This window comes from Lissotriton helveticus (genome assembly GCF_964261635.1).
Source record: "Lissotriton helveticus chromosome 1_1 unlocalized genomic scaffold, aLisHel1.1 SUPER_1_unloc_69, whole genome shotgun sequence".
NCBI lineage: Eukaryota > Metazoa > Chordata > Amphibia > Caudata > Salamandridae > Lissotriton > Lissotriton helveticus.
Window position 1 is genome coordinate 104610 of NW_027611713.1, and position 26978 is coordinate 131587.

Genomic DNA, 26978 nt, shown 5'->3' on the forward strand with positions numbered 1-26978 from the left:
AAGTTGTGCTACACTGAAGAACACGGGTACAAAGTCAGGGCATCCCAAATGTGCCATTTACACGTCAGAAAATAAAACAAACTGTGCGTAATCAGAACAGAGTCTGGATAAAAGACGTTTCATGTTGTCAGGGGACTTCGTTTTCCAGCTCCCGGGACAGAACTGTATTCTTTGCTGCAGTCTCCCACAGATAGGACACGCATATCCCAACACCAATAACAAGAGCTTCAGCACAAACACCACTCACACTGGGCAAAAGTAACTCCCTGGACAGGACAGGTCATCTTTGAGAGAGTTAATGGACGGCAAAGCACGGCAGCCTTCCAGCATCTGTGGACACTTGGTGGTTCAACAGGTACCGACTGGTATATATCGGTCAGTGTTGCCGAAGTGTGAAGATTAGCCAGCCCTAAATACTGACCTGGTGATCTCCATTGTGACAGCTGGTGTAAGCAAGCAAGAGTGAGAAGGGACACACCTGCCCTCCCTAGCTTGAGGAATGCATGCACTTACACATGTAGACAAGAAGGGCACAGCAAAGTGGGAACAATTCACGTATTTGATTTAAAACAAGCCCGGCCACGAATACAGCTACAGCGTCCCACGACTGGTGCGCGTATGCTTGCGAGACGCTGCTCATTACAGCAAACCATAGGCCGGAAGTCCCGCGAGTGGTGCACGAGCACTTGCGAGCCGATGCACATTACAGCAAGCAATAGGCCGGAAGTCCAGAGCGATTCCAAGAGGTAATTTTTCCTAGAGTAGCGCGTGCGTGCTGCCTAGGCAAGACCTAAAAAGGGAGTGACAGGAGGTCACAGGGATGGCAGGGGTTCAAAGGTCAGTTATGGCTCCAAAGTGAGCAGAATAGACGCTCTGGTACCTCTCAACTGTCAACAGTGTCTCTATGGTTACACATTATTCAGCGCCTTTAGACCCTCATGGGTATGTAGTGCGTTATTATGAACACAACTTTGTTAACATTGATTACAGAGTACCTCATAGTTCCACAATGATGCCCCTTTCACAGGAGTGGTAACATGGAAACTGATCAACTTGATTGTTCCTGTAACAACTTGTTTGCGTCATGTTGTTTGTATAACTTTTAATTTTGGAAAAACATTGTTTTAAACAAGCATTGGCAATGTCAATCAGTCTCTCTATATTTTTGTGTTAAGGAATGTCATTTTTACTAAAGAATATTCTTTCAATGTTATTGGTATGTGCTGTATACAATATTCATCATTTTAATTATTATATAATGGTTGCCTACTTGTATTATCAAAAAACAAAATTAATGACGCTTTACATTTTGTAATTTCTTTTATTAACTTGCATAAGTAATGTTATTTTGTTGTACTGTTAAGACATTTACAATGGCTTAAAAGAATATATGCAGGATTTTTTGTGATTTTTTCAAAACAATATTTTTTTTAATACAAACTATTGTAAAATTTGATACTTATTATAAAGCTACATTTATCCAATATATTTCAAAACATTATCCGTATAAAATTTGTACAACTGTGTATTTGTCTCCTATTAACATTTTGACTTTTGTTTTTGCAGTGTAGCTCTTAAACATTGAAAGTGCATAATTTATTGGAAGTTTTGTTTAACTTTTGTAGACAGAATAAAATAAGTTATGGAGGAAAGGTTTTCCAGTAACAAGTATACATTTTTTTTTTAATCTGTTTGCTAACCTTACTTCTTAGATTATTTTGTTCATTATATTGTATTGACCTTTGGGTACTGTTAGTTCACTGACTTATGACTATGGTGTATTGTCTTCAATTAGTCAACCTTTTACTATTATATTTATACTTACTACTGGTATGATTCTGTATTCTTATATTGCATTCCCTTATTTTATTCCGAATGAATTCTTTTAATGAAATATGTAACTTATGTTTTACTAGCTTGACATTCTATCATTTTCCGCTTTTTACTGATTTGTTGTCAAATTAATTGTTTAATACTTTAGTATTTTATAATCACTATTTAATATTTAATGATGTTTGTATTTCCTGCTAATAAAAAATGATAACACAAAAAAATAAAGTGCATGATGTACTGGTAATTCTGTATACACAGCTAAATGAGTGTTATTATAAAAAAGTTTGTTTTCTAAGGTAGTTTTGTATGTAAGTAAAAAACATTGTTTTCCTTTTTTCTACTATTATTTACATTTTGTAAAAATATATACAGTACAAAGACATAATGCCTAAACATTGTATAATATGAAATTCTTTATAAATCAGTGTTCAAATAGTTCAAGTTAAAATCTTATGCTGTATAATATTTGTAAAACAATGTATGTATTCTCTTTTTTTATGCAATGTAGTTTGTAAACATTGAAAGTGTATAATAATATATATATATATATATATATATATATATATATATATATTTATATATATATATATATATATATATATATTCACTGAAAAAACCATAGGTTATAGACCATATATAGTTAGGAATTAGCATTTAAAAAACCTTATTTTACTCACACAAAACCATTGAAATTCCATATATAGTTAGTTGCACTAACTATATATCGCGCACCCGCAATCCACTGCTGATGATGTCACATATTACATCATTCATGACATGGTCAGTGACATCACTGATGACATCACTGATGACATCTCAAATGACATCACTGATGACATCACTGATGACATCATCCAGTGACTGTGTGTTTCTGTAAAGTTTAAATATGTTTTACATATTGAAGAATGAGTAGATGTAGAAGTGTCTGGATGAAGGATTTAGTAGGTGCGTGACTGACTGTATGAGTGAGTGATTAAATGTGTCTCACTGAGTGCATGGGTTAGTGACTAAACTGTCTTAATTTGTGCATCATTATGTCTGTTGTTCTGTAAACTGCTGCATGTGTTGATCAGTAGCTATATGAGTAACTATATGGGTTATTGATTGATTGCCCAAATATTTGTATGGGAGACTGAGTGTGTGTGTGGCTGGCTGGGAGGTGTGTGACTCTGTGCAGATCAATGTGTACTTGTATCAATGATTGTATAAGAGAGTAATTATGTGTTAGTATATGTTTCAAAATGTAAGGTGCTCTATGTTTAACTGTATAGATTAGAAAATGGAAGTGTGATTGATTCTTTACAGGACTGACTAGGTGTGTGAGTAACTCCATGGATGAGTGACAGAGTGTGAGAGTCTGTATAGGTGTATGAGTGCATATGATAGTGTTGTAAAGATGAGTGATTGTATGTATGAATGATTGTATGGGTAAATGAGTGAATGTGTGTGTAAACATAGGAATCACTGAGTGCGTATGTAGTAACTAGTATTGGTGTGTCAATGGTTTCAAAAATTATACTCTGTATTTAACACTGGGTGTAACAGAGGTTATATTAAAGTGTGAAGAGATGCATTGTATTGTCACATGAATGATATCATCAGTGATGTGGTCATTGATGTCAAATGAGATGTCATCAGTGATGTCATCAGTGATGTCATTTGAGATGTCATCAGTGATGTCATCAGTGATGTCACTGACCATGTCATGAATGATGTAATATGTGACATCATCAGCAGTGGATTGCGGGTGCGCGATATATAGTTAGTGCAACTAACTATATATGGAATTTCAATGGTTTTGTGTGAGTAAAATAAGGTTTTTTAAATGCTAATTCCTAACTATATATGGTCTATAACCTATGGTTTTTTCAGTGAATTTTCAAGGTTTTGTAAATGCTAATTCCTAACTATATATGGTCTATAACCTATGGTTTTTTCAGTGAATTTTCAAGGTTTTGTAAATGCTAATTCCTAACTATATATGGTCTATAACCTATGGTTTTTTCAGTGAATTTCAATGGTTTTTTAATAGCAAATATCATAAGCTGTCGAATGTCAAATACGTGGTAAGAATTTTTTTTTCCGTGTTTATGCACACTGATCTGCTTTGATTGCTGCCCCCCACCCCTCATTTCTATTAGGAGTACTCTCTCTTTGCAGATAGTGAAGGGTAGTTAACGCAGCCCTTTCCCCCTTTGTAATCCGTCGTGCCTGCTTCTCTCTCCATTTGATTGATTGTTCTCTTTGGTTCATTCTCTATTTACAAACAAGCACAGAGTCGCAATACTCTGTTTAGTCTTTGCAGATAGCGAAAAATCGTGTAAAAAAACAAAAGGAATCGAGCAAAATCAGTAGACCACTAATGGGATCTCTTTTGACCTCGCTAAAATAGAAACATTAGGAACAACCTGTTGAAAATAGCAATGCGTATGTATATAAGCGGCGTTCATTTGTGTTCACAGTACCCCTTGTTGATTGTTTCAATCGAGCATTGAATTGTTCGAAGTTAATTCTCTTAACGATCTTCTCTACCTGCAAACGAGGAAGAATAGGAATATTCTATCTCCCTTTGCAGATAGTGAAGGGTAGGTAACGCAAGCCTTTAACACGTCGTACCTATTTCATTCCTCATTGATTGATTGATTGTCCGAACATTGACTGTTTGGGAATTAGTTCTTTTTGGAGGTATTCCCTGTTTGCAAATAAACGTAGGAAAATCTTTGCAAGTAGTGAAAGGGTACGTAATGCGGACCGTTCTCCCCCGTTGTAATCTGTCATGCCTATCTACTCCCCACTGATTGATGCACCTTTTTCACCCGGACCATTTACTAGAGATACGTCATCTGGCCCGACCAGAGAGCACCCCTAGTGAAAAGGACATATGCAATAATAACGAAGTGATCACTGTATCCTGTTAACAGAAACTTTACCATGAAACAACCTGGAAAGAAAAAAATAGGAAAACGAAAATCAGTAGGCCACTGATGAACATGAACTTTTATTAAACAACGAACAAAGAAACGATAACATAACGTAATGATAAAACCTATTAATGTCCTAGAAACAAGAAAACGTTAAAATATGCCAGTGGTGAGAGACCACAAAAACAGTAAGAGAAACCAAATCACCCCTCGCTGTCCCACCGCCTGCCACGCCAAAAAAATCGATAGACTAGGGAAAATGCAAGTCAGTAAAACATCCACCCCCACTCTGGAAACTTCCAAGGTGGGGCAGGGTTCCGGCTACGCCCAGCCGGGAGCAGCCCATATAAGGCAGGTCCTGCTGCCACGCCTCGGCCAGGAGATCCTAACGTAGGGTGTAGCCGGAGGAGAGGCCGAGACCAGCGGGACCCGGCCAGGGGATTGCCTTTACAACGCTGAACAGTTGCAGGGGGGGGGAATGTCTCCTCGACCCTCCCCTCTCTCTATCAGTCCGGCCGCGGTGGCCCTTGAGAGTTGCAGGTAGTCCCGCCACATGCTCTTCCGGTCCGACCACCAACGGTCGGGGGGCCGAGGCCGACGGGATCCGGCTGCAGCCGATAAACCAAGAAACCCGTTCATGGGGCCAGAGCCAGGGGCGTCCGGCCGACATCCACCGGAAGCCCGGCCCGAAGACGGACGGGACACTTCTTTCTTTTATAATGGCTGCGACAACACTGGGGGGGGATGTCTTGCACATGCCTCCGACCCCCCCCTCGTCCTCATCGCCTGGTCCGGCCATAACAAATCTCAAGCGAGACGCCGTGGGGTGCACTGGGAGGGAGAGACGGTGCGAACAGGCCTCTCCCGCCTCCCCAGGTGGAGACTTCCCAGCTGCACCCTCAGCGCTCCAGGCGGTGGCATCCTAACAACTACAGTGCTGCACAGTTTCGGAACGACCTAGATAACGGTTCTTCCACTGTGGCCATGCTGCAACGTCTCGCCCGGCAGGGTGGAGCCCGTCCGCTCATGTGACCCCGCGATCGCCGGTAGCTGCCGAACTCTCAAAATGGCGGTCGACCTGGCAAGAGCGGGCCCAACATAAAGAAATGGCCCGGTCACTGGTTGACTCCACCACCGTAGTCCTCCACGACCTTGAAGATTCTAGAGGAGCCGCGGGAGTCTCCGACCCCCGATGGGGAATGACTGCCATGATCGCCCGTGGAGTGACGAAACTGTATCCGCGGGACGTCGGCGCTCCCATGCTGGCGCCAGCCTCACTTTGAATTACTACAATCCTGCAGACCTCACTTCCGGTGAAAGCACAGTGTGACCCGGTAGGAAAAATTATTGCACCCCCTCCCCTTTTTGACTGATAGTTCAAACCACCGATCCTTTCCTTTGCCCTTTTAACGGAACTTTGGACTGCCTCCCCCTCTTTTACATTTTCTAGAGAAAACAAAACATTAACCACTACATTAGCATAGCAGTTGACACCAGAACTGTTTTCAAATTGAAAACCAACAACATCTTCAACAGAATCCTTTTTGTTTCTGCTGTGACCCTGCTACAGCACAGGCATTGTCCCCAGCAGTAATTCTGCAATGCCGGTAAGAATAGCTGTGGTGCCTACTGGACTCACTCACCCCCGCGGCGCCCCACGCCGTTTTTTGCTGGGCGGCAACTTACTAGACATCACTTTCGTGCCATCTAGATTTCAGCGCGTTCTGCTGCCTTGGAACTATTCGCACAACAGACCGCTACTGACAAGAATATTTCATTATTGGTGCTGTCAATTTCAATAAATCTATTGGATAATTAAAAAGAAATTGCCACGGTCTCTTCGTTGTTTAAATGTTTTTACTGTTTTTGTTTTGTTGTATATATTTATATGTTATTAAAGTTTTATATTCCTACTACTTTGTTGGAGTGCTATATATTTTTAATGTGACACATAATTGTAAAAACTTTGATGTACAAAGAGTCATTCCTGGAATCTTCCGCTTCAGGCTCGGTCCCCTCCCCAATCACAATACAGGATGGTTTTCAGATAGTAGGAACACGTGTGGTGTGACGGATCTCATCGGGTGTGGGCCTTGATCTACTATAACTCCTTTGAAGAGGGGTGATTCTTTACAGCTGGGGCCATAAACTACATCTGCAGGGCTAGCTGATAGCCTGGACAATCGGACACAGAGAAAGAGGAGTGTCAGAGGGTGCGGTAGTGAATAGGGCGAAAGGGAGGTGTCGGGCGGGCACAGAGTGTGATTCTCAGGGAAGAGCAGCGCAGATGGGGGGAGGTTTATTGCCCATGCATAAGACAGAGAGCGGTGGTGACCAGTGCCTGGGGGAGATGCTTACGAGGGTGAGGAGCCATGCTACGAATCGACAGCGTGCAGAGAGTGGGTCTGGTCAAGACATCTAAAATGGCTGCCGTGCACGACAAAAGTGTGGCATTTCAAAAAAGGCAAGATGGCGCAGACAATGTTTTTCAACACTTCCTCATTTCCTTCGAATCGAACGTTAACAGACGTTGGGGCATATTACCAAAGTTAAGCGATATTTATCGCTAACGATGCTTACCAACCAATTTTTTACCACTAAGCATCGTCAGAAATTATCGAAGATAAACCTTACTATTATCAAGGTTTATCGCAAATGCGATAATAAACGGCCGCAATGCATGAATATCGCTAAAAACTCAGCGATATTCATGCATTACCGAGCTAATACTCTTAGCCATGTTATCCACCTCCCATTGGATAACATGGCTAAGAACTGCTCAGGGCAGGTGTTACTTTTTGGAGATATTCGCGCTTAGCGCGAATATCTCCAAAAGTTGGTAATAGGAGATAGATATCTTGCATGTTGTAATGCAAGTTATTGTGGTATATGGAACTCATACCATAATCTCTCAGGAAAGCAGAAACTGATCCTTTTGGGACCGCCTAAAAAGGCCTAGGGGGTGAGGAGTACTCTACTTTGCCCCCTTTTCACGTTCCGAACTATTTTATTTTACTCTCTTCTGTAATTACACAAAATACCAGCGATAAGATGCATCGGAGACACACAGTGAGAGAAAGGAGGCCGGAGATGAAGAAGACATGTCAAATACACATTGGAGATAATATAGTGGCAGAAGGGAAGTAAATATGAGTAAACTTACCATGTAACATAAAAATGTTGCACTCTATACTATAAGTCTCATTTTATACTACAATCACTTCGCTACAACCTCATAAATTAAAAATAAAAATGAATAATGTCTCAAACAATTTTTGATTTCTAAATATAAATTTATTCTTCAGAATTTTCTAAATTTGAAAGAACTAGTAACATGTCCTCATCAGCAATGTCCTCATTAAAAGTCTCCAATGATGATTCTTGTAACTCTATGGTCTCCAAACACTCGATAAATTCGCCATCAAGAGATTGATCAAAAAAATCATTCAAGTCATCTCCTCCTTCTGACAATATTTCATTATTGGTGCTGTCAATTTCAATCAATGTAGTGAAATCATTCAAGTCATCTCCTCGTGACAATATTTCATTATTGGTGCTCTCAATTTCAATCAATGTAGTGGAATCATTCAAGTCATCTCCTCCTTGTGACAATATTTCATTATTGGTGCTGTCCATTTCAATCAATCTAATGGAATCATACAAGCCATCTCCTCCTTGTGACAATATTTCATTATTGGTGCTCTCAATTTCAATCAATGTAGTGGAATCATTCAAGTCATCTCCTTGTGACAATATTTCATTCTTGGTGCTGTCCATTTCAATCAATCTAATGGAATCATACAAGTCATGTCCTCCTTGTGACAATATTTCATTATTGGTGCTCTCAATTTCAATCAATGTGTTGGACAATTCAAAAGAAATTGCCACGGTCTCTTCATTGTGAGCCATTTTATTTTGAAATTGCTTGCTGTAAATTGCAGAAAAAAATAATCACTTTCATTTATCGTCTTTAGTAATACATAATATAAAACTAACTTTATCAAGTATTTAGTATAACAGAAGGACTGCAAATAAATAACAGAAAACATTTTTCAAATTATCTTCAAGTGTACAACATAGTTCCCCATACAAATTAACAACTCACCTTTTTAAAAGTAGCAGAAGTGTTAGTACTGTGTAAATCAAACACCAGAAATTCACCACCAAAAATTCCTCACAAATGTACCTCAGACAGTAGTATCACAAAATGGCTGTGGTTTCCTCTCATTTGACATATATACATAACCAATTAACTTTCATCACACACAAATACAAAACCAAAGTAACATTTTAATTGGTTCTAAATTTCAACACTTTCAAATGTGTTTTCCCCATGCAATTTTCCATAGGACATTTACATACGTCTACAGCCTGAATGGCTGAACGGAATTACACCAAACTTGGCAAAATGGTACATCAAACCTAAGAGGTCAGGAAGGATCTACTATGCCCCCTTATGGTCATTTCCCCCTTCGCTTTGGCCTCCTCTTGTCTCTCAATCCTACCGAGGGACAAGATGGCGGCCGCTATGGACTGTTTGGAATGTTGACAGACGCCGGAGAACCAATCAGCTTCGCAAAGCTCCGTAACGCGAAAAGTACGCGAAGCGGAGCGCTGTTACAGATATATATCTTTTTTTCAACGTTAATTTCTCAAAATCCACTGGAGCACATATATTGAGACCTAGCAAAGGCACATCCGGCTACCAGTCCCTAATATTTTGCCAAGTTTCGTGCAAATCCATTCAGCCGTTCGATTATTATTATTTTGGTTTTTTTTTGCCCCGCGGGGCCCTTTTAAAACCTCCACATCAAACCTAGGGGGTCAGCGAGGATCTACTATGCCCCCTTATAGTTATTTCCCCCTTTGTTTTGACCTCCTCTTGTCTCTCGATCCTACCGAGAGACAAGATGGCGGCCGCTACAGACTGTTTGGAATGTTGACAGACGCCGGAGAACCAATCAGCTTCGCTTCACAAAGCTCCGTTGCGCAAAAAGTCCGCGAACCAGAGCGCTAACCGGTCCGCTGTTACAGATATATATCTTTTTTTAAACATTAATTTCTCAAAATCCACTGGAGCACATATATTGAGACCTACAAAAGGCACATCGGGCTACCAGTCCCTACAATTTTGCCAAGTTTCGTGCAAATCCATTCAGCCGTTCGGGCTAAAAGTGAGGCCAACCGCCCTATGGAAAACTCAATGTTAAAAACACGTTTTGGGACCCCCCTTTTTTCTCGGCCCCCACTGGACGAACCCCCCCAAATTTTCAAGGGCTGCTCAGAAACAAAATGTGCCATTTTCCTGAAAATTTCAGCCAATTCCGTCCACAAACGCCAAAGTTATTAGACATAGAATTTTCAAAAAACCCATAGAGAAAAAATCCTAACTATATATACCTACTGGCGACCGCCAGTAGGTAATATATATATAAATATATATATTACCTACTGGCGGTCGCCAGTAGGTATATATAGTTAGGATTTTTTTCCTATGGGATTTTTGAAAATTCTATGTTGAATAACTTTGGCGTTTGAGGACGGAATTGGCTGAAATCTTCTGGAAACTGGAACATTGTGTTTCTGAGCAGCCCCTGAAAATTTGGGGGGGATTCGTCAAGCGGCGGCCGAGAAAAAAGGGGGGTCCCAAAACGTGTTTTTAACATTGAGTTTTCCATAGGGCGGTTGGACTCACTTTTAGCTCGAACGGCTGAATGGATTTCCACGAAACTTGGCAAAATTGTAGGGACTGGTAGCCGATGTGCCTTTGCTATGTCTCAAGATATATGCTCCAGTGGTTTTTACGAAAATTAACTTTGAAAAATATATATTGGGCTACATTGGGCTATATATATGTTGGAGCCCAAATGTAGCCCAATGTAGCCCAATGTAGCCCAAAGATGGCCACCAGAGACAAAAGAGCCCAAATGTAGCCCAAATATCAGCCAGATGTTGCCCAACTATAGCCCAGTGACAGAATGTCCCAGAGTGTTTTAAAGAACAACTAGAACGCTAACAGTCTTACTTATAACAAAAGTATGGCACACCTGAAGTCATCTTGATTGGAATAAAGTGGTAACACTTAATACATTTAATTTGAAAAGGAACAAAGTAAGGGGTTTCATTTTGCCATAGAAATGTTATATATATATATATAATATATAATATATATATATATATTACCTACTGGCGGTCGCCAGTAGGTATATATAGTTAGGATTTTTTTCCTATGGGATTTTTGAAAATTCTATGTTGAATAACTTTGGCGTTTGCGGACGGAATTGGCTGAAATTTTCTGGAAAATGGAACATTTTGTTTCTGAGCAGCCCCTGAAAATTTGGGGGGGTTTCGTCAAGCGGGGGCCGAGAAAAAAGGGGGGTCCCAAAACGTGTTTTTAACAGTGAGTTTTCTATAGGGCGGTTGGACTCACTTTTAGCTCGAACGGCTGAATGGATTTCCACGAAACTTGGCAAAATTGTAGGGACTGGTAGCCCGATGTGCCTTTGCTATGTCTCAAGATATATGCTCCAGTGGTTTTTACGAAAATTAACTTTGAAAAATATATATTGGGCTACATTGGGCTATATATATGTTGAAGCCCAAATGTAGCCCAATGTAGCCCAATGAAGCCCAATGAAGCCCAATGTAGCCCAAAGATGGCCGCCAGAAACAAAAAAAAACAAATGTAGCCCAAATATCAGCCAGATGTAGCCCAACTATAGCCCAGTGACAGAATGTCCCACAGTGTTTTAAAGAACAACTAGAACGCTAACAGTCTTACTTATGACAAAAGTATGGCACACCTGAAGTCATCTTGATTGGAATAAAGTGGTAACACTTAATACATTTAATTTGAAAAGGAACAAAATAAGGGGTTTCATTTTGCCATAGAAATGTTATATATATATATATATATATATATATATATATATATATATTACCTACTGGCGGTCGCCAGTAGGTATATATAGTTAGGATTTTTTCTCCATGGGATTTTTGAAAATTCTATGTCTAATAACTTTGGCGTTTGTGGACGGAATTGGCTGAAATTTTCAGGAAAATGGCACATTTTGTTTCTGAGCAGCCCTTGAAAATTTGGGGGGGGTTCGTCAAGGGGGGGCCGAGAAAAAAGGGGGGTCCCAAAACGTGTTTTTAACATTGAGTTTTCCATAGGGCGGTTGGCCTCACTTTTAGCCCGAACGGCTGAATGGATTTGCACGAAACTTGGCAAAATTGTAGGGACTGGTAGCCCGATGTGCCTTTTGTAGGTCTCAATATATGTGCTACAGTGGATTTTGAGAAATTAACGTTTAAAAAAAGATATATATCTGTAACAGCGGACCGGGCAGCGCTCCAGGACGCGTACTTTTCGCGCAACGGAGCTTTGTGAAGCGAAGCTGATTGGTTCTCCGGCGTCTGTCAACATTCCAAACAGTCCGTAGCGGCCGCCATCTTGTCTCTCGGTAGGATCGAGAGACAAGAGGAGGCCAAAGCGAAGGGGCAAATGACCATAAGGGGGAATAGTAGATCCTCGCTGACCCCCTAGGTTTGATGTGGAGGTTTTAAAAGGGCCCCGCGGGGCAAAAAAAAAAATAATAATAATAATCGAACGGCTGAATGGATTTGCACGAAACTTGGTAAAATATTAGGGACTGGTAGCCCGATGTGCCTTTGCTAGGTCTCAATATATGTGCTCCAGTGGATTTTGAGAAATTAACGTTCAAAAAAAGATATATATCTGTAACAGCGCTCCGCTTCGCGTAACGGAGGTTTGCGAAGCTGATTGGTCATTCTGTCACTGGGCTATAGTTGGGCTACATCTGGCTGATATTTGGGCTACATTCGTTTTTTTTGTCTCTGGCGGCCATCTTTGGGCTACATTGGGCTACATTGGGCTTCATTGGGCTTCATTGGGCTACATTGGGCTACATTTGGGCTCCAACATATATATAGGCCAATGTAGCCCAATATATATTTTTCAAAGTTAATTTTCGTAAAAACCACTGGAGCATATATCTTGAGACATAGCAAAGGCACATCGGGCTACCAGTCCCTACAATTTTGCCAAGTTTCGTGGAAATCCATTCAGCCGTTCGAGCTAAAAGTGAGTCCAACCGCCCTATGGAAATGAAGGAAATGAATGGGTAATTTGTAATTAGCAAATAGCTCATCGCAAACTAGGAATGGTAAAGAATCGCTATTTATTCCTTAAAGTTCGCTATTTAGGAAATGCAAAAAACTTTGATGATACATATGGCGGTTCATCTCTAACAAGATAAGAAGCATAGGGATAGATTTATGATGACTGGCGCATCACCAGGGATGTGTTAGTCATTCTGTGCCGCTGTTCCGTCACCTATGGTGTGCTGCATTTACAATGCGGCACATCATGGGGCAAAAACAGCACAGATGCGTGATGTATCTGTGCCGTAAAGGTGGCGCATTGCTGGAGTTGTATCGCAAGTGTGATGAAGCTCCAGCAAGGGTCGGGGGTGCCCCTGTCGCAGGGTTTCTGTTCTCACACAGAACTGTGGACAGAGGATTGGAACCTCGGCGAATTAGGGTGTCCCAAAACTCACCTTAGTAATCAAAAACCCCTTAGCAAGCTAGGTACAGTGTCACATTGGATATAACAAACTCTCAATGTTTAGACAATCCAGAATATGAACTTATAGTACCTCAGGATACGTGGAACTCATGAACAGTCGGTCGTTATATATTTCTTAGAAACCAGAACATGGAGTTAAGAAGAACACATGTGTATTTGAAATGTTTATTTACTAATGCCGTCTTCTCAGGCGTAGTATCTTAGATAATACAAGTACACATATTATCAGTAGTAAAATTACCAGCATAGTTACTAGTACATAAAAAGCGAATGGTGACAGTATGTTAACATGCTGTAAATGAATAAGAGTTAGCAACACTTATAAGCAGCCGCGGGCCGTGGAGGGAGTTACGGTGGGGCAGGGAGGCGGGGAGGGGGAGGGGCAGGGTGGAGAGGGCTCCACCCTGCTCCTCCCCCTCCCCGCCTCCCTGCCCCACCGTAACTCCCTCCACGGCCCGCGGCTGCTTATATCTCACCCTCCCTAATACACATATTATATTATTTGCTAAGAAGGTCTCTTTGTGTTGGTTTAGGGCTTGCCCATACTTTAGTGTCTTAGATTTGAAGGAATCACATCAGCATACACCAGCTCTCTCTTCATGTGAACCGCATCAACTGTTGTGTATGTGTGTTCGGCAAAGCAATATAAAACCCGCCTCATGCCCAGAATTGGCAGAAGTTGCACTTATGTTATGAGTATGAAGTCGTGGAGATCAGACCTCATAACAATTCTGTATCGTGTTGTTCTTGAAACTTCAGCACTCGCTGTACAGATATAGTTTAACAAGCAAAGCAGATAGTAGAGCAATAACATATTATTCTCATGTAAACCACGATGAACTACTAGGTTGAAAGCTAAAGCAACAACTAAGTGTCGTGTGCAGAAGTTGCAAAAAAGGAAAAATGGCGTTTAAACCGGTAATGAGCCCATGCTAACTTAACACGGTGTAAAGATATCCAGGACCTAGATGACACCTCCCCATGATCCGGAAACGAACTGAATAAGATAATAGAAGTGCCATCTCATGAGAGCAGATTGCAAGTTTATATGTGGACGGTCCGCAAGGTAAAGCATTAAAAACTAGGAAAATTTAATGCTAAAGAAAAATAAAACAGCCAAGTACTTCATCGAGTCTTAAGCCAATAGGCAAGCTAAATAATAAAAACTTGACAAATAAGTCAATGAATTGTCAATGAAATGCTAGTACTCAGCATATCAAACATGAAAAAGGTCTATGACATAACTGTGTATGCAAAATAAGCTGCAACAGCCTCCAATAGGAAGTCACCGTCTTCATCCGAAAAGAGTTCAGCCATCCAATTTAAAAGCGGAAAAGAACATACGTGCTCTCCCAGCACTGGATCCTCTATCACCATCAGAGGACAGCTCGGTGGGTTTTCAAGAAATCTCTGTTCCAAGAAAGACTGTGTTGCCGCCAGTAAATTCCAGGGACCAATTAGTCCATGCATCAATGCCACAGCCATAATCCTTTCGCCAGGACAAACCAACTCGTGAGTAATGATAGGAGTCATCAGCTGATTAAAGTCGACGTCAGGAGAAACCGGTCCGCAGAGACACAAATCAATGGCCCAATCGAAATCACAGGTCAGGCAGTGAAATACAGGCTGGACACAGGTGAAGTAGGAGAATCGAAAAGATAATCCATATGCCGTGCTTAATATCGCCAACGGCATTGTGCCATAATATTCAAGCATGCGATTGCGGAACAGCGTCAGCAGCTACAGGGCGGGACCTTGCACAGGAGGGAGATCCATATTTAAAAATGTAAAAAAGCACAAGAGCGTCCGCTGGTAATGCAAGTAAAAATGGCAATCCACGAAGCAGAGTGGAGAAAGTAGAATGAAAGAAAGCAGGGATGACTCCAAAGATTTTCTCAAATGAAGTCACGAGACCACTGGTAACAACTTTAAAAAAGTGCGCCAGGGCCTTTGTGGAGGACGCGTTAAAGATAGTCCGAACCATCTTGCTGAAATGGAAAGGCAAATCTGTATTGAAAAGGGTCTGCACCTCTGTACGGGTGTTCGCTATGTGAAGCACGAAAGTTTCACGGGCCGAACTCAAGGCCACCTCTCTCTGAGACAAAAGAGCTCTTATTCTTGCCATGCCGTTGAAATCTGCTCCCAAGGTCGGTATTTGTGGCGAGATTGAAAACTCCCTATGTTCATGTGTGGGAGGAAATAGAACATTTCTGCAGCAAATAACCCGTTCACTTACTGTTACGATAAAAGGAATACTTTTAATTAACCCAGAACAATCTTCATTATTGAGCATCAAATAACTACCATTTTCCAACAACTTGAACGTGGGGATGATAGCAGGAACTGGCGTGCCTTGCAACACGCAAGCCATATTTGGTCGGTGTTTGTTGCATGAACCGTGTAACTGTATGTGCCTACACATTAGTGAATGATGTGGCGTCTCAGTGCATTCCTCTCCATTCAGATAAACTTCTTGATCATCTTTGAAACATCTGTATGTGTATGGAAGCGACCAGACCTCATGAAAAAAAGCACTACCCAAAGGTGCATAACGACCTATTGGTATATATTTCATACAATGTGAAAACTTATATAAAGTAAAAGGCAGCGTTATTAAACCGTGGATAAGGCACGTTGCCAAAAAACCCGCAATCCTCTGCTGATGATGTCACTGAGCATGTCATGAATGATGTAATATGTGACATCATCAGCAGTGGATTACGGGTAATAGTATCTCTAGTTTACTCCCTTATAGCTGTCTTTCTTTTAACATAAGTGTCTGTTTCCTTCCCTTATACTTACTGTTCTTTTTTTAAAAAAAAATTTTTGGTTCACTTCCGGTTCGCGTACCGGCGAGCGAACTGGGAAGCGAACTACGAGAAATAGAGGTTGGCACAGTTCCAAATATTGTACCAATTTTTTAATAACGGGGAGGTAGTTCTGAAAATAACTTTTTTTTTATTGTTTTTGTTGTTTTATATTTTTTTTATTATTTTTCTGAACATTTTTTTATTTTTTTTGAATTTTTCTGAACAGTTTTATATTTTTTTGGGTTTTTCTTGGAGGGGGCAATGAAAACGATTCATTGTAAAGGGCTCAACAGGAGCAACAAAAAAAAAAAAGAATTTATTATTTGGGGCGTTTCGTACAAACTTGCATATGATAGTCAATAGCTCTGTTGATCAGAGTGATGCTACTTTCTCTGTAGCAAATGAATCCACTGCAATGTACGCAGACTTGTTTTACTTCACCAAATCTCATTTGTATATTTGGCACCATCTCCCTGCCCTCTGGTCCCGTTACTTCCGGTACAACAGATCTTCTGGCCATAATAGGGAGATTATCTAGGTCGTTCCGAAACTGTGCAGCACTGTAGTTGTTAGGATGCCACCTAGTCATATGGCGATGCATTGTGTAGTTTCCGAAACTGTATTTTTTCTCGGTCCCTCTGGACAGTCTATCTTGACATATAAGGCAAGTTACGTATCTTGCATTTACTTTTTTCTGACCTTTGGGAATTTAAAAAAATTGCCAAATGAAGTTTTCTTTCCGGTGAGACGTCCTGGGCTCCTCAGGCAAAAACTGCCTCTCTTCGTGCTCGTCGTCCTGTTCCTCTTCTTCCTCTTCTTGTTGAATTATAACTTGAGCAGGTGGTCCACTCTTCCTTGGATGTGGTGGAGGTGGTGGGGAAGCACCAGCTGAAGCTACTAAAGAAGCCATTGCTCACTGGTAACAAAGGGTCTTTCTCTCACAATGATGAAAGTCAGAGTGAGGAAAGAAGGATGGATTTTCATCATTTGGGAAAAACAAGAGTTCTCAACCAATGAAAAGTGTTCATTTTAGATTATATGACCTAGTTGTTAGACGGGGACCTGGAGGGTCGGCCGAGCACAGTGATCGCACAGACAGGTAACTTCCCCCCCACAGATGGACACCACACAAAGATTAGGGTAACACCTTTTATAGGCACTTCGGGTAGTAGGGTGGTACGATACAAGGCGATCAGGACACGATGATCCTCTCAATTCTAGTCTCTAGTAAGTGAAGGGGGTAGCGGGACAGTCTTGGTACCCACGGGTACGGGTGTGTAACGGTGATAGCTCACAATCCTCGAGCTCGGTGTTCGGATGGTTCAGACCGCGGCAGCGCCGGCAGGTCCCGAAGAGGTCGTAGGTGGCAACGGGCCGCGGCAGCGCCAGCAGGTCCCAACGAGGATGGAGGTTACAATGGGCCGCGGCAGCGCCAGCAGGTCCCACGAGAACGCAGGTTACCGAGGGCCGCGGCAGCGCCAGCAGGTCCCAGCAAGGATGGTAGTTACAATGGGCCGCGCCAGCAGGTCCCCACGAAGATGATGGTTACAACGGGCCGCGGCAGCGCCAGCAGGTCCCACGAAGGATGGTAGTTACAATGGGCCGCGGCAGCGCCAGCAGGTCCCCACGAAGATGATGGTTACAACGGGCCGCGGCAGCGCCAGCAGGTCCCACGAGGATGAAGGTTGCAGAAGGCCGCGGCAGCGCCAGCAGGCAGGACAATAGTTCACAAGGCAGGGCTGTGGCAGCGCCAACAGTCCGTCAAGGATGAGTTCGTCGCGGTGTCTCTCGACTCCAGGATACAACTGCCTTCCTGTCCTGGGGCTGCCCCAGTTATAGGTCTGGCGCCCTTTGATGTCCGGACCCTCGCTCTTGGAGGTCGGGAGGTCCGGGATGAGGGAGTCCAGACACCCAGCAGGGGGGCGGAGCCAGCGCCCGAGGAGGCTGGGGGTGCTCGGCACCTGGCGGGGGAGAGCCATCGACACTTCGTACTCCCATTGACCTGCCAAGTGGGCCGTTCACCTCCTGGGTGGAGGGTGGTGCCGGGATGTCGGGGCCTGGCCAGGCCCAGGGTTGGGGTCGGGCTGAGGCCGCGCGGCCGCGTGGTGCCGTGTCCAAGATGGCGGCTGGGCCGGGCAATGGTGCTGACGGTGGCCCGGGCCCTGTCCTGCGGGGAGGGAGCGAGCCCTTCATGTGGCCTGTCCAACATGCGCCCCCCCAGCTGAAGGCGGGGAGAGTCACCCATCTTCTTGGGGACTTTCCTCGTCGAGGCGGAAAAAGCGGGACAGGCCGTCCGCGTTGGCGTGGTCTTGACCAGGGCGATGCTCCACAGTGAAGTCCATCCCCTGCAGGGAGATGGACCAGCACAATAGTTTGGGGTTCTCCCCCCGCATCTGCATGAGCCATTGCAGGGGCCGATGATCTGTCTGTACCCGAAAATGGGTTCCGAAGAGGTACGGCCGGAGCTTCTTGAGGGCCCATACCACTGCGAAGGCCTCTCGCTCAATGGTGCTCCAGCGCTGTTCTCGGGGCAGTAGGCGTCTGCTGATGAAGGCCACTGGTTGGTCCACTCCTTCGGTGTTCAGTTGGGAGAGGACGGCCCCAATACCATGGTCGGAGGCATCGGTCTGCACGATGAACTCGCGGCTGTAGTCGGGGGCCTGGAGCACAGGAGCGGTGCACATGGCGGCCTTCAGCGTCTCGAAGGCTGCTTGACAGTCGGGAGTCCAGTTGACTCTTTTTGGGTGGTTCTTAGACGTGAGTTCCGTGAGGGGCCCCACAATGCTGCCATAGTCCCTTACAAACCGCCGGTAGTATCCGGTGAGGCCCAGGAAGGCTCGGACCTCGGTTTGTGTCTCGGGGGTTGCCAGGACTGAATGGCAGCTACCTTTAGTTGGAGGGGGGCCACCAGCCCGCTCCCCACTTGGTGTCCGAGGTAGGTCACGGACCCCTGGCCGATTTGGCACTTGCTGGCCTTTATGGTGAGGCCGGCCTGTTGGAGGGCCCGCAGGACCTCTCTGAGGTGGTGGAGGTGGTCCGTCCAGTGGCGGCTGTATACCGCGATGTCGTCCAGGTAGGCGGCGCTGAATTCTTCAAGGCCCGCCAATACCTGGTTCACCAGTCTTTGAAAAGTGGCTGGAGCGTTCTTCATGCCGAAGGGCATCACTCGGAAATGGTAGTGCCCATCCGGGGTGGAGAAAGCGGAACGTTCTTGGGCTCTGGGGGTGAGGCCGATCTGCCAGTAGCCCGCTGTCAGGTCGAAGATGCTTAGGTAGCGGGCGGCCCCCATACGGTCGACTAGTTCATCTGCTCGGGGGATAGGGTGAGCGTCGGTTCGGGTGACCGCGTTCAGACCCCGATAGTCAATGCAGAACCGGAGTTCAGGGGTGGTACCCGGGGCCGCGGCCTTGGGGACCAGGACAACCGGGCTGGCCCAGGGACTGTCCGAAGGTTCGATGACTCCGAGGGCGAGCATCTTGGAGACTTCTTCTTGGATGCAGGTACGTACCCGATCCGGTACTCGGTACGCCCGGTGTCGAACAGGAGGACTGTCCCCCGTGTCCACGTCGTGCAGGCACCAGGAGGTGACTCCGGGTGCGAGGGAGAACAGGTTTGCAAACGGCAGCAGGAGGGCCCGGCAATCTTGACGCTGCTCTGGGGTCAGGGCCTCGGAGAGTCGGACCCCGTCCACCGAACCATCTCTTTCCCGGGTCCTCAGTAGGTCAGGGAGGGGCTCGGAGTCTCCTTCTGTGCCACTGTCGGTAGCCATCAGCAGGCTGAGCTCTGAGCGCACGAAGTGGGGTTTGAGTCTGTTGGCGTGGAGGACCCGGAGGGGGTTCCGGGGGGACTCCAGGTCGATGAGATAGGTGACGGGACTCCTGCGCTCGATCACCTTGAAGGGCCCCGTCCATTTGTCCTGCAAGGCACACGGTTCGATGGGGGACATCACCCATACTTGCTGACCCGGTTCGAACTCGATGGAGGAGGCATGTTGGTCGTACCATTTCTTCATGTCCTCTTGACTGGCCTCCAGATTGGCTTTAGCGATCTCCCTGAATTTCCGGGTCTGATTGCGGAGGGTCAGGAGGTATTTGTAGACATCCGGAGGGGTCTTTAGGGGGGCCATTTCCCATTCCTCCTTCACTAGGCTGAGAGGCCCGCGAACGGGGTGTCCGTACAGGAGTTCGAAGGGGCTGAAGCCGAGGGACTTCTGGGGGACTTCTCGGTAGGCGAAGAGGAGGCACGGTAGTAGCACGTCCCACTGGCGGCGTAGGGGTTCCTCCAGCCCCATGATCATCCCCTTGAGGGTGCGGTTGAACCGTTCGACCAGTCCGTTCCCCTGGGGGTGATAGGGGGTGGTGAATCGGTAAGTGACTCCGCACTGCTGCCAGAGGGATTTCATATACTTTGAAATAAAGTTCGTACCCCTGTCGCTGACGACCTCCCGGGGGAAGCCCACTCGAGAGAAGATCCCCATCAAGGCTCGACCCACTACTGGGGCTGTTATAGTACGAAGGGGGACCGCCTCAGGATAGCGGGTAGCGTGGTCCACCAGGACCAGGATGAAGCGATGCCCCTGTGCGGTTCGGGGGTCCAGGGGCCCCACAATGTCTATTCCCACCCTTTCGAACGGGGTGGTCACCACGGGGAATGGTTGTAGGGGTGCCTTGAGTTTGCGGCCGCTCTTCCCGCTGGCCTGGCAGGTCGGGCAGGACCGGCAATGGTTGGAGACGTCATTTCTCATTTTGGGCCAAAAAAAATGAGTCACCAGGCGGTGGTAGGTGTTGTCTTGGCCCAGGTGCCCGGCCAGGGGGACATCATGGGCTAGGTTCAACAGGAAGTCTCTGAAGTGGAGGGGCACCACCAGCACTCGCCCGGCCCCCAGTTCTGCTATTTTCTGCTCGCTGTACAAGAGATCATTGTCCCAATAAACCCAGTGGGCCCCGGTGGTGTCTCCTTGGCTCTGGGCGAGCGCTTGCTGTCGCAATCCCTCGAGGGAGGGGCAGGTCTTTTGCTCCTGCCGGAATTGTTCCTGGGTGGGCCCCCCTTCTTGACGCCACTGAGCCAGGTCGGGAAGCTCGGGGGGCTGTGTGGACCCCTCTGTGGTGGGGTCCGGGTGGTCGGTCCGGAGGAAGTCCTCTTCTGGAGTGATCGAGGGCGGAGGTGCTGCCCATTCTGGTTCTTCTGGTCTAGGGATGGTGTGGGTGGCCATGGACCGGGTGGTTACGCACGCCCAGTCCGGGAGACCCAACATCCCCAGATGCTCTCTTCTTTCCACAGCGGCCCACGGGGAGCTCTCGAGATCGTTCCCCAGGAGGCAGTCCACGGGGGCATCGTCGCGGACAGTTACTTTCAGCATGCCGGACACTCCTCCCCATTCGAAGGGGACGCAGGCCATCCGACACAGGCTCTCCGAGTTATCTGCCGATCGGACGGGGCAAAGTACGTTTGGTAGGATTTGTTCTGGGGTCACCAGGTGACAACGGACGGCCGTCACACTGGCCCCGGTGTCACGCAGGGCCTCGGCCTTGCGCCCATTGATGCTCACCCATTGGCTGTACTTCCGAGTGTTGGCGGGCAGGGGAGTCCGCGGGACCATGTCTCTTCCTCCCAGGCATGCCAGGGTCATGGCGGCGGGTTCCCACTCGAACTGTTCCGACTCATAGGTCTCCGTGTCTTCGGAGACTTGCTCTTCTCCCAGGGCGGCGGCCGCCATCTGGCGGGGCCCGGGGACCTGGTTCTTCGGGCAGGTCGGGTCACTGGCATAGTGGCCGACTCATTGGCATCGATGACACGTCACGTTGGCTCGGAACCCCGGGCGCATCGGGGGGTTTCCCCGGCCTGCTGGGGCCGGGGTGGCGTTAGTGGGCGCGGCCGGGACGGCGTCTCTGCCCCGGCCCGGGCCTCCTCCTCCTCCTCGGGGACGATGATGGCCTGGACATCACTGATGACATCTCAAATGACATCACTGATGACATCACTGATGACAACATCCAGTGACTGTATGTTTCTGTAAAGTTAAAATATGTCTTACATATTGAAGAATGAGTGGATGTAGAAGTGTCTGAACAAAGGATTTAGTAGGTGCATGACTGACTGTATGAGTGAGTGATTAAATGTGTCTCACTGAGTGCATGGGTTAGTGACTAAACTGTCTTAATTTGTGCATCATTATGTCTGTTGTTCTGTAAACTGCTGCATGTGTTGATCAGTAGCTATATGATTAACTATATGGGTTATTGATTGGTTGCCCAAGTATTTGTATGGGAGACTGAGAGTGTGTATGGGTGGCTGGGAGGTGTATGACTCTCTGCATAGATGTATGGCTTCAAAAGTGCATGTGGAAACAGCTGTATGGGCGGTTGACTGTGTGCATGACTGTATTGGTGAGTGAATAGATATCTCAGTGCTACATGTCAAAGTAAGTACATATGTAAAATACAGTACATGTGAGAGTTGACATATATAAATAACTGTGCATAAGAGCCAGTGAATGTGTGAGTGGCTGTATGGATGATTGTGAACTTGTATCAAGGATTGTATAAGTGAGTACATATGTTTTAGTATATGTTTGAATAAGTAAGGTGTGTTTAACTGTATAGTTAAGGAAATGGAGGTGTGATTGATTGTTTGCATGACTGACTAGGTGTGTGTGTAACTTCATGGATGAGTGACAATCTGTGAGTCTGTGTTTACACTGAGTGTATCTAAGGTTATATTAGAGTCTGAAGAGGTTCTTCGTATTATCACATGAATGATGTCATCAGTGATGTGATCAGTAATGTCAAATGAGATGTCATCAGTGATGTCATCAGTGATGTCATCAGTGATGTCATTTGAGATGTCATCAGTGATGTCATCAGTGATGTCATTTGAGATGTCATCAGTGATGTCACTGACCATGTCATGAATGATGTAATATGTGACATGATCAGCAGTGGATTGCGGGTGCGCGATATATAGTTAGTACAACTAACTATATATGGAATTTCAATGGTTTTGTGTGAGTAAAGTAAGGTTTTTTAAATGCTAATTCCTAACTATATATGGTTCATAACCTATGGTTTTTTCAGTGAATTATATATATATATATGTAAGTTTCATTATACAGGTAAATGAATGGTAACTTTTTTTTCCAAGGCAGTTTTGTATTAAAGTAAATAAACATGTTACTTTTCTTAGATGTTACAAGTATTTCTTTATTATATATTTTTTTACAATTGGCATTTCTTGTAGAGTTTGTTTAATACATCCATTAGTATATATGACTTCACAGGTTGCAGGTAAATATTCCATCAATTCATCAGTTAAGTCTTCTGTAGGCATGAGCAGTAATTCCATTCCATGAAGCAGAGCCAGTTATTAAACTGCATCCACAACTGCTTTGATAAACCAACTTTACATGCTTAAAAGCATATAACCAATTCACAAAAATGAACTAATAAACATCAGAAAATGAGAGAGGAGATGATTTTGGGGGACTCTAACCTAGGGGGAGGACCAAGCAGATGCCTTGAGCACAAAGAACATATCATTCTGAACAATTCAGTGGTGGTCCCATTCTCTTAAAACCACCCCAAGCACAGTTATGGGCAAAAATACAATGAAAAGCCCCTGCAAAGCATTATGGGATAAGATTAGCATCATTATTAGCATTCATGAAATGGTTTCAATGTTTTTGAATTTTACTCATCAGGAACATCTTGGGACGATGAGGTGAACTGCAGCTTGATGCATAATATTTTAAATGCTATTGCATTTGTCTCATCAGGGACATCTAGGGACGACGAGGTGAACTGCAGCTTGATGTATAATATTTTAAATGCTATTGCATTTGCTTCATCAGGGACGACGAGGTGATCTGCAGCTTGATGTATAATATTTTAAATGCTATTGCATTTGCCTCATCAGGGACATCTAGGGACGACGAGGTGATCTGCAGCTTGATGTATAATATTTTAAATGCTATTGCATTTGCTTCATCAGGGACATCTAGGGACGACGAGGTGATCTGCAGCTTGATGTATAATATTTTAAATGCTATTGAACTTGCCTCATCAGGGACATCTAGGGACGACGAGGTGAACTGCAGCTTGATGTATAATATTTTAAATGCTATTGCATTTGCCTCATCAGGGACATCTAGGGACGACGAGGTGAACTGCAGCTTGATGTATAATATTTTAAATGCTATTGCATTTGCCTCATCAGGGACATCTAGGGACGACCAGGTGAACTGCAGCTTGATGTATAATATTTTAAATGCTATTGCATTTGCCTCATCAGGGACATCTAGGGACGACCAGGTGAACTGCAGCTTGATGTATAATATTTTAAATGCTATTGCATTTGCCTCATCAGGGACATCTAGGGACGACCAGGTGAAGTGCAGCCTGATGTATAATATTTTAAATGCTTTTGTATTTGCCTCATCAGGGACATCTAGGGACGACCAGGTGAACTGCAGCCTGATGTATAATATTTTAAATGCTATTGCATTTGCCTCATCAGGGACATCTAGGGACGACCAGGTGAACTGCAGCTTGATGTATAATATTTTAAATGCTATTGCATTTGCCTCATCAGGGACATCTAGGGACTACGAGGTGAACTGCAGCTCTTTGTAGAATTACTTGGATACTATAATATTCACTTCCCACTGCTAATCTCGTCCCATAATGCTTTGCAGGGGCTTTTAATTGGGACTGTATTTGTGCCCATAACTGTGCTTGTGATAGTCCTAAGAGGATGGGACCACCACCGATTCGAATCGTTCAGCAAGATGTGCTCTTTGTTTTGAAGGCATCTTCTTGGTTCTCCCCCTAGGTTAGGGAGGATCTCAAAATTATCACCTCTCTCACTGCTTGGTAGAATCTTAATTTCACTTTTGTGAAATGACTCCACTTTTGTGAATTGACTATATGCATTTTAACATGTAAAGAAGAAAATAAATACTTGTTATTATGTCTTGAATATATGAGGTTTCTGTTTTAATAATTGGAATTCTGACTGTAGCCATCAATGAGAACTAGCTCTGATTTAAAGTGTTTGTATGTCTGAGGGTGGAGGAAATTTATGAAGGCCTTCACCCACCAACATAGTTGGTGGCAAGTTTCATTATTTTTTTGGTTCGTGAGGGGGCTGTGAGTGTACTCTGAGTGAGGTTTAAAATACTGTCCTAGGGGTCCCAAAGACTGTTTTAATGGTGGTCCGCAGGCAGTCAATAAAAATGATGGGGCATATTTACAATCCCCTTGCGCCGCCTTTGCGTCACTTTCGTGACGCAGCGGCGGCGTAAAAGATGCGCCAAGGTGCAGGGTATTTACAATGTGACGCATCTGGGAGATGCGTCACTTTGTAAAGCTCTGCACCAGAAGGAGGCATTCCTGCGCAGGGGGGGGGGGGTGTTCCGGCGCAGGAACGCCTCCTGAAAGTGGCTGAGTGAAATCTACAAGAATTCACTCAGTCATTTTGGTGCCCATGCTGCGTCAAAACCCTGCGCCTGCTTGAAGCAGGCGTAAGGATTGACGCAGCTTTGGAATAATAGGGCCCCCCGAGCATTTCTGGAGCTGCGTCGTGCTTGCGACGCAACTCCAGCAATGCGACACTTCTACGGCACAGATGCGCGACGCATCTGTGCCGTTTTTGCCACATGGTGCGCCGCATTGTAAATGCAGCGCTACCATGTTGACGTAGGCGTGGTGCACAATAGGTGGCGCATCCCTGCTGATATGCAGGGATGCGCCACTTATTGTAAATATGCCTCCAAGGCTTTTGGACGTGCACGGTGGGCTTATGGCCTCCGACGTCCTGTGCGGTCAACCAGTTTCAGCCAGGCCTTTTCTTCTACTGGCTTTCTTCAGGACCTTATAGGTGTAGGGTGTTACAGGGGTTTGCATGAGTTTGTCAGTGCCCTGTGTGTAAAGCACACGTTACGGTGCTTATATGTGCAAGAGATGTTTCCTCTCGAGTTGTACCTGTGGGGGTAAAGAAAACAGACGTAACATTTAAGTAAAGGCTCCTTGTAGCGGCCTAAAAGCATTCAGTGAGGCTGCGCTGGGTGCCTAGAGGTGACCACGGACAAGGCGGTTGTGTTGGCGTCAGTGGCGGGTAGTGAAAGTGTGGCCGATCTCACAATATGCGTTAATGTATGTGAAATTAGTCCTAAGTACCGTAACCGAAGTAAACAGTGGTGAAGGAATAAAACATTAAAAGGGGAGTTGCTTACCCAAGATTTTAGCGAACAACTCAGCATGGAGCTCAGCCGGGGGCCAGGACCATGTGCGCTCTAAATTGGGGGAAGAAAAGGAAAAAGGCTGTTGGGGGAGGGGGGGTAGTCTGGACCCAACAAGGTAACGGTAAAAGGATGCGCACACAAACACGGCCGGGGGCAGCATGAATGGTGGCTGTACCGTTAACAAAGTCGAGCTCAGGTACTTAGTGCACGATGTCGCTGGGCCCGCAATGAACCTGTTGTCCAGGCAGAGGCTCCGTGAGAAATGAGCTTCAGTGTGGAGAGCGCTTAAATACCAGGAGAAAGTGCCAGGTGTTGCTTGTTAGCAGTGTCAGGTGTTCTGGCCTGGGCTCTTGTAGCGGGGCGTGTTCAGCTTCCTGTTGTCTTGAGGAGGTGCCTGTTGTAGAGGAAATAGAAGAAAGACCCGCAATAGAGGAAATAGAAGAAAAATAGAAGAAAGGCGTGCATGCTTGTGTATGTAGCGCTTTTTCTAATTTTTCTCATTGGCGCTGCTAGGCAGGATTACAAAAGCCTAGATCGTTTATATGCGCGTGCAAGTGTGCGGTCATGTA